The 8,044-nt window shown below is 37.0% G+C and overlaps 1 protein-coding gene and 1 long non-coding RNA gene across 2 annotated transcripts in view; both read right to left on the bottom strand.

Annotated features, from left to right (window-relative positions):
- Positions 1–8,044, bottom strand: part of LOC103515227 (another transcription unit protein) — a 24,390-nt gene that overhangs the window by 8,083 nt on the left and 8,263 nt on the right. The window lies entirely within an intron of this gene.
- On the bottom strand, positions 2,674–4,905 carry LOC113469930. Its single transcript, XR_003393193.1, has 2 exons — positions 4,829–4,905; positions 2,674–2,814 (listed from the first exon to the last, which is right to left on the bottom strand). It is a non-coding gene; the product is annotated as an uncharacterized LOC113469930 (long non-coding RNA).

Raw genomic sequence — 8,044 nt, 5'->3', positions numbered from 1 at the left:
ATAGTAATAGTGCTTATTTATACTGCTCGCATAGGACTGAAAAGTCCCTTTACTCCAGCAGTAGGCTACTACTATTATTGTGGTCAAATTCTCAAATTATATTGAGGATAAAATTCCATACCTCGGCTGGGATTGAACCCACACCCTCCTGTTTACCAGGCGAGCGCCTAGAAGAATATTCATTTTACAGTCACAAAAGATCTAACCAGGTCGCAGTGACAAAGGGCGTTTATTAAGGCCGATGCGATGGCCTTACTTTTAACAATTGGCCACATCTGTGCCCTCATGTTGGCTTCTCACTCTCAGATAGTCGGAACGTGTGTGACGGAAAAAGTTTCCGACTGTCTGAGAGTGAGTGTCGTACGGACTGCACTCAATAGACCAATATTTCTTTTATACCTAGTCACAAAAGATCTAACCAGGTCACATTTGTTGTTGTAGCGACTTTAGCCACCTATAGCCGAAAGGTGATGACAAAATAGAGAAAATATCTCTTTTATCAGCCATACATCAGTGTGATGGTCTCTAGCCATGTCTCGTCCTTAACCGCAGTCAACCATCGTGGGGACTTGTGCTTGTTCTTTTCAAGCAGAGAGAACCCTTTTATCAGCTAGCTAGGCTGGTTAGGGTTACTCTACTTACTTTACTTTCCGTGTTCGGAAACAAACTTGAACATCAGATCTTGAATTCCAGAAACTGGCAACGTGGATGGCTTTAGGGTTTGCTTGCATGAGGGTCGCAGTGACATAGGGCTTTTATTATAGCCTAAAAGTTAGGGTAAAAGAACACTCAAATAAGCATCATTCAATAGGATAAGGAAAGTCGTGTGATGTTCACACCAGATTTTTTCCTTTAAGTTTTCAATTTGGACATTTTTCACTTCCATTGACCTTTTTCCAAGGCCACAAACTACACAATTACAAAGCATTTTACCAAGCTTTTTTTTTTTAAGCCATTTAGTCTTTGTTTTGGCAACATTCCAACACTGTATGATTCTTCAGAATGATGTCTTTGAAAGGAATATAGATACCTACCTCAGTAGAGTTAATTCTTTTGAGTTCCTTATGAATATAGCCAGAATTCCTACTACATATAACAATTTTGAAAAAGAATATTTAAGGATTTATATTTATGAAAGTATCAACTGCTTCATTCTTATTCTTCCGAATATAGATACCTACCTCAGTAGAGTTAATTCTTTTGAGTTCCTAATGAATATAGCCAGAATTCCTACTACATATAACAATTTTGAAGAAGAATATTTAAGGATTTATATTTATGAAAGTATCAACTGCTTCATTCTAATTCTTCTAAACAAGGGGTCAGGTATTTAATTAACATAAATGGGTAGTCATCTGATGACACACTTTTTAGAAGTGACAGACATGACTGACTTCTGTAATCTATTGAATACTGAAGGTTGTAGGACACTAGTAGATACATAAAGAGTTGGATAATTGCTATTATTTTACACTAGAATGAAAGGGCAAAGATTTGTTTGTTCAAAATTGAATTAAAATATTAGACATGAGAAAGAGTTGGATAATTGCTATTATTTTACACTAGAATGAAAGGGCAAAGATTTGTTTGTTCAAAATTGAATTAAAATATTAGACATGAATAAACAAATCACTGGGAGACCATGTACATTCCATGGCTTGATACCTATCACAAATTCAGTAGATACCTAGTCATTACCATAGGAAAGTGTATCCAATTATGAAGGAGTGATTTTTTTTCTGTCAATAACACTGCTGCCATTAAATTGAATTAAACTGATAAGTGTGATATAAACAACTACCTTGTTCAATATACATAGGTATCTATAATTGGACCTATAATGTAGCTCTCTTTATCATTTCATTGCTGTTGGGCTTACAATCAAATAATCACCTAATCTACCTATCTACTTGCAATATCTTCTATCTCTTCATCATCATCATCATCATCATCATCATCATCATCATCATCATCATCATCATCATCATCATCATCATCATTATTATTAGTAGACCCAAGAACCCAAGAGAGCACCTTATTAGTGGAGAGTTTAATAAAGGGATAGGAATCTACATAAAGATTACTTTCAAGAACAAATATGAATAATTGAATACACACCTGCTTCTGTGTGATTTTGGACTTCCAGTTGGACTCCTGTTAGTTTGTGGAGAGCCACTCCTACTTCTTATTTTAGGAGAACCTGATCCACTTCTATTTGACTTGGGACTTCCTGATGGACTTCTATTAGTTTGAGGAGAGCCTGGTTGACTAGTAGCAGATTTAGGAGTCCCAGAACGGCTTCTATGCCTCATTTGTGGAGATCCACTTGGGCTCCGGTTACTTGTGGGTGAGCCAGACCCACTTCTATTTGTTTGTGGGCTTCTTGATGGGCTTTTATTAGGTGAGCTGGCTTGGCTCTGAGGGCTTGGACTTCTTTAATATATGCAGCCTGAGCTGCAGATTTAACTCTGTTGGATTAACAATTTAAATAATAACAATACCTATTTAACATCCAGTGGTTATGTGTTCGAGATAGCTAACTTGTCTCACTCTCTGAAACACTTCTCGTTTTGTGCCTATGGTTCTGTTTCCTTTTCAGTCTCATTACAATGTTTTACATGTTGTGTATTCTCTTCCTCAGTTCCAGCAGTTTGCCAGGAACAATGGCGACCGTTTTGGGGGGATGAGATGGGCTTCTGGAGGATCTTGAGTGAACAGATTCAACACCTGGGCTTGGAGAGTGAGATCTAGCTTGAGAAGGACTTCTAGCTGGACTGTCACTAGAGCTGCTTGATCCACTATCCGAGTCAGACCCTGAAAAATTGACAAATGGGATATTATTTTACTGGCTGAAAGATGCATTGAAAGATTATTTAGGAGAGAGAGTCCAAAATAAAACATTGTAAATATGAGTGAGAAACTACTGGGCTTTAACCTACTGAGCTTATAAGAAGCTTGTCTTGTCTTGCACTCTCATTGAGTGATAAATAATTGTGTATTTTAAGGGTAGCCATTTAAAAAATTGATATCCTGTGGCAGCCAACATGGTTATGCCATGATGACAAAAGAGGGGAAATTGAGAAAGGAAAATACAGCTATTCTTGGATTTAGGTGATTTTGCTTCTAATCATAAATAGGAAAAATGTTTAGCCTAGGTATGTAGCTCTCATATTCTTGAGAAAACTTTAGTTTATCAAAAGCATTTCATACCGCACTTGGATCCTTACTTGCTAGATGTTTACTTACCGGAACCTGAAGAATTGTCATATTTACTGAATAATGTCATCGTTGGAAGCTATATAACTTAGGATAAAACAGTCATGAATTTTACACTTAAACAAAGTAGGGAATATCCCTAGCACTTGGATCCTTACTTGCTAGATGTTTACTTACCGGAACCTGAAGAATTGTCATATTTACTGAATAATGTCATCGTTGGAAGCTATAACTTAGGATAAAACAGTCATGAATTTTACACTTAAACAAAGTAGGGAATATCCCTAGATAGATTTATTTCCAAAGAAAATTAAATCGAAACTTCGACTTCGAACTTTCCTTTCCAAATTAAGACTTTCGGTATGTGACCGGTGTCCTCGCCCGAGGACAAAATTTTTATAGTACTATGTGCCCAGGTCTCAAAAGTGTTTTGTGGTACTATGTGACCGGTGTCCTCGCCCGAGGACAAAATTTTTATAGTGCTATGTGCCCGAATTTTTTTTTTATAGAATGACGTCAAAATTTCTATTTTTGTAAAATAGAGGACTTTTAAACTACATCTATAACAAAAATATTGTTCAAGTATTAAATTAAACCTATTTTATGACCTCTCAAACTTTGTCCTCGCTCGAGGACGCTGGGCACAACTGATGTCTCAATTTGGTAGGAAGTTTAGATAAAATAATAAAATTAGGTACCTTTTTCAGAAGTAAAATTTTTATTTTTTATTAGAATAGCAATAACATAAACAAATTTAATAAACACTTCTAAAAAGTATAAACAAATACAAGGAACACTCCTGGAAAAGTCTGAACAAATAAAATGAACACATTTGGAAAAGTCTCTTGAAATAAGGTATACAAAAAATTGACACCTATGTCTTTTGATTTAAAAAATAAAATAAAAACAAAATACACATTTTAATCCCTGTCTAAAAAAAGAACAGATAAAAAAAAGTTTCCAACTAAAGGGTCTAAAACAGTAATGCTGAGTTGGAAATTCAATGATAATGGAATGCAGAGAAACAATTTTAATGACATCAGTAGTGCCCAATGTCCTCAGGCGAGGACAAAAATCTTAGACCATGAACAGCAATTTAATTTTGAGATAATTACATGATAGCAATAAAACATGTCTCTAATGTTTTATATGGTCCAAATGAAGGTCCATGCCAAATTTGGTGCTTTCCTGACGAAATGCAGCTTTTTTGACGTTAGGCCACCGACTAGAGGACAAAATTCGTAGACCATGAACAGCAATCTAATTTTGAGATAATTACATGATAGCAATAAAACATGTCTCTAAAACACCTCTAAAATCTAATTTCAAAGCACAAGATATTAACATAAATGTATAGAAACTAAAAAAACCAACGAGTTACTTACTAAACAGAGCTCCCACCTTCTTCCAACTTCAAATCACTATAAAATGAGGAAAAATTAAAATCATGTAAACAAATCAATTAGTAAACAATTCACAAGAGTGTTCTCTAGTGGTGAGAAGAAAAAGTTTCCAAGGTTCTTTCTCCATATCACACCTCTAAAATCTAATTTCAATGCACAAGATATTAACATAAATGTATAGAAACTAAAAAAACCAACGAGTTACTTACTAAACAGAGCTCCCACCTTCTTCCAACTTCAAATCACTATAAAATGAGGAAAAATTAAAGTCATGTAAACAAATCAATTAGTAAACAATTCACAAGAGTGTTCTCTAGTGGTGAGAAGAAAAAGTTTCCAAGGTTCTAAGTAAATATTGAAGAATAAATGAATTTATTTATAAAATTCATGCTGTCCTTCTATGAAGGGTAGCTCAACATTCAGTATACTCATCAGCACCTACATAGATCAAAATTCAAACTTCAAAGTGATCAAAGTTTAAACTTTAACAATTAACTTATTAACTTCTGTCAAAAAATCAAAGTGGCATATCAAAAGTGGCAAGTACTTTCTGGCCTACATTTCTCTCTGGGAAAGGCCAACATCACAACAATCACGTTGGTGCCTATACAGACCTCCTTGCTCTGTTGTAATATGCTCACTGCTGATGAAGTAAGTAGAATAGAATATACCCTGCCAGCATAGGAAAAGTCCCTTTACTTCCGCAGTCTATACAAGGTCCCTTAGTGATCGCTAAGTACAACGCACTTTTAAGTGATCCGATGGTCATCAAAAGGAGAGATGTGTAAAGCTATGAAAACTACTTTCTTCCGAGGGCTTCTCAGTCAATGAGTCAGATCTTAACTCTCTATTTTGTTCGTATAGGAAAGATTGGAGTCTTGAAAAGTGTGCAACTTTGAGAAGCACTGGTAGAGCCTATAGGCGTATAGGTTGTTTGAACACCTATGTAGGTTGGTACGTACATACCAAAGTCAATCAGGAGTCACAAGCTAATTCTAATCTAAAAGGAGAACTTGCTTGTAGCTAAAAATGGGAAACTGGAGTAATAGAAATAATTAGATTAATAAGACACTAAATCACTAGTAAATCTAATACATATTCTACTGTATTCTTAACCCATTTTTGGGGCAGTTGCCCCTACACCCAAGTCTCAAAGTGTGTATGGATTTCAGCTAGAAATACTCTGTTGTACTCGTGTTTTGTGCTGCTTTCAGACATGTTGAACCTCCGAGGTGCCGACATTCCGTACAATCCAGTCTTCTTCTCCTACCTGATAATTACCAACACTGACGTCCACTTGTTTATCCCTGAATCCAAGATGTCCGCCGATATTCAGAATCATTTCAAATCGGAAAACTGCCCCATCAGTATTCATTCGAGTCTCAAAGTGTGTATGGATTTCAGCTAGAAATACTCTATTGTACTCGTGTTTTGTGCTGCTTCCAGACATGTTGAACCTCCGAGGTACCGACATTCCGTACAATCCAGTCAGTCTCAAAGTGTGTATGGATTTCAGCTAGAAATACTCTATTGTACTCGTGTTTTGTGCTGCTTCCAGACATGTTGAACCTCCGAGGTGCCGACATTCCGTACAATCCAGTTTTCTTCTCCTACCTGATAATTACCAACAATGACGTCCACTTGTTTATCCCTGAATCCAAGATGTCCGCCGATATTCAGAATCATTTCAATTCGGAAAACTGCCCCATCAGTATTCATCCATACGATGCCATTCAGTCTTTTCTCTCCGAATTGGTAAGTTGTGAGGGCAAAGTGCCAAAAAGGCCATTTACTTACCTATATCGAATGTCGTTGTCGTTCAAATAGAAAAAGCTCTCATAAATTATCGTGTTTATCATGTAAGTGTCTTTTGCATTTTTTAATAGGCATAAAGGCCCGTTCTCACTTGCCGTTCGGAAAAAAATCGTGTCGTGTCTAGTAGGAACACTCATTTAAATTACATTGCCTACAGGACATTCGGGAAAAAATCGGATGTAACTCACGACAAGTAGGAACGGGCCTTAATGTGATTTTGGACTTCCAGTTGGACTCCTGTTAGTTTGTGGAGAGCCACTCCTACTTCTTATTTTAGGAGAACCTGATCCACTTCTATTCGACTTGGGACTTCCCGATGGACTTCTATTAGTTTGAGGCGAGCCTGGTTGACTAGTAGCAGATTTAGGAGTCCCAGAACGGCTTCTATGCCCTGTTTGTGGAGATCCACTTGGGCTCCGGTTACTTGTGGGTGAGCCAGAGCCACTTCTATTTGTTTGTGGGCTTCTTGATGGGCTTTTATTAGGTGAGCTGGCTTGGCTCTGAGGGCTTGGACTTCTCGTGGGCTTCTTGATGGGCTTTTATTAGGTGAGCTGGCTTGGCTCTGAGGGCTTGGACTTCTCGACTCAGCACGTGGAGTTTTGGGGGGGTGAGATGGGCTTCTGGAGGATCTTGAGTGAACAGATTCAACACCTGGGCTTGGAGAGTGAGATCTAGCTTGAGAAGGACTTCTAGCTGGACTGTCACTAGAGCTGCTTGATCCACTATCCGAGTCAGACCCTGAAAAATTGACAAATGGGATATTATTTTACTGGCTGAAAGATGCATTGAAAGATTATTTAGGAGAGAGAGTCCAAAATAAAACATTGTAAATATGAGTGAGAAACTACTGGGCTTTAACCTACTGAGCTTATAAGAAGCTTGTCTTGTCTTGCACTCTCATTGAGTGATAAATAATTGTGTATTTTAAGGGTAGCCATTTAAAAAATTGATATCCTGTGGCAGCCAACATGGTTATGCCATGATGACAAAAGAGGGGAAATTGAGAAAGGAAAATACAGCTATTCTTGGATTTAGGTGATTTTGCTTCTAATCATAAATAGGAAAAATGTTTAGCCTAGGTATGTAGCTCTCATATTCTTGAGAAAACTTTAGTTTATCAAAAGCATTTCATACCGCACTTGGATCCTTACTTGCTAGATGTTTACTTACCGGAACCTGAAGAATTGTCATATTTACTGAATAATGTCATCGTTGGAAGCTATAACTTAGGATAAAACAGTCATGAATTTTACACTTAAACAAAGTAGGGAATATCCCTAGATAGATTTATTTCCAAAGAAAATTAAATCGAAACTTCGACTTCGAACTTTCCTTTCCAAATTAAGACTTTCGGTCTTTCGCTTTCGCAAACGCATACGCAAATGATTCAGTGTTGTCAGATGGCTTCAGTGAAATTATACTAGATTCGTGCTAAAATTATACTAAAATTTTAAAAATTATACTAAATCACTCAAAACGACCGCGGACCGCGAAATTCAAATTTTTTTAGTACTTTTGGTCCATGGAAGTTAAGCAACGTCGAGCGTGGTTAGTAATTGGACGGGTGACCGTCTGGGACCTACTCTCACGACGTGATGTTGGCCTTTCCC

This window comes from Diaphorina citri, unplaced genomic scaffold (genome assembly GCF_000475195.1).
Source record: "Diaphorina citri unplaced genomic scaffold, Diaci psyllid genome assembly version 1.1 scaffold1298, whole genome shotgun sequence".
NCBI lineage: Eukaryota > Metazoa > Arthropoda > Insecta > Hemiptera > Psyllidae > Diaphorina > Diaphorina citri.
Note: the sequence above shows the minus strand (reverse complement) of the source record. Positions and strands in the feature narration are given on the sequence as shown.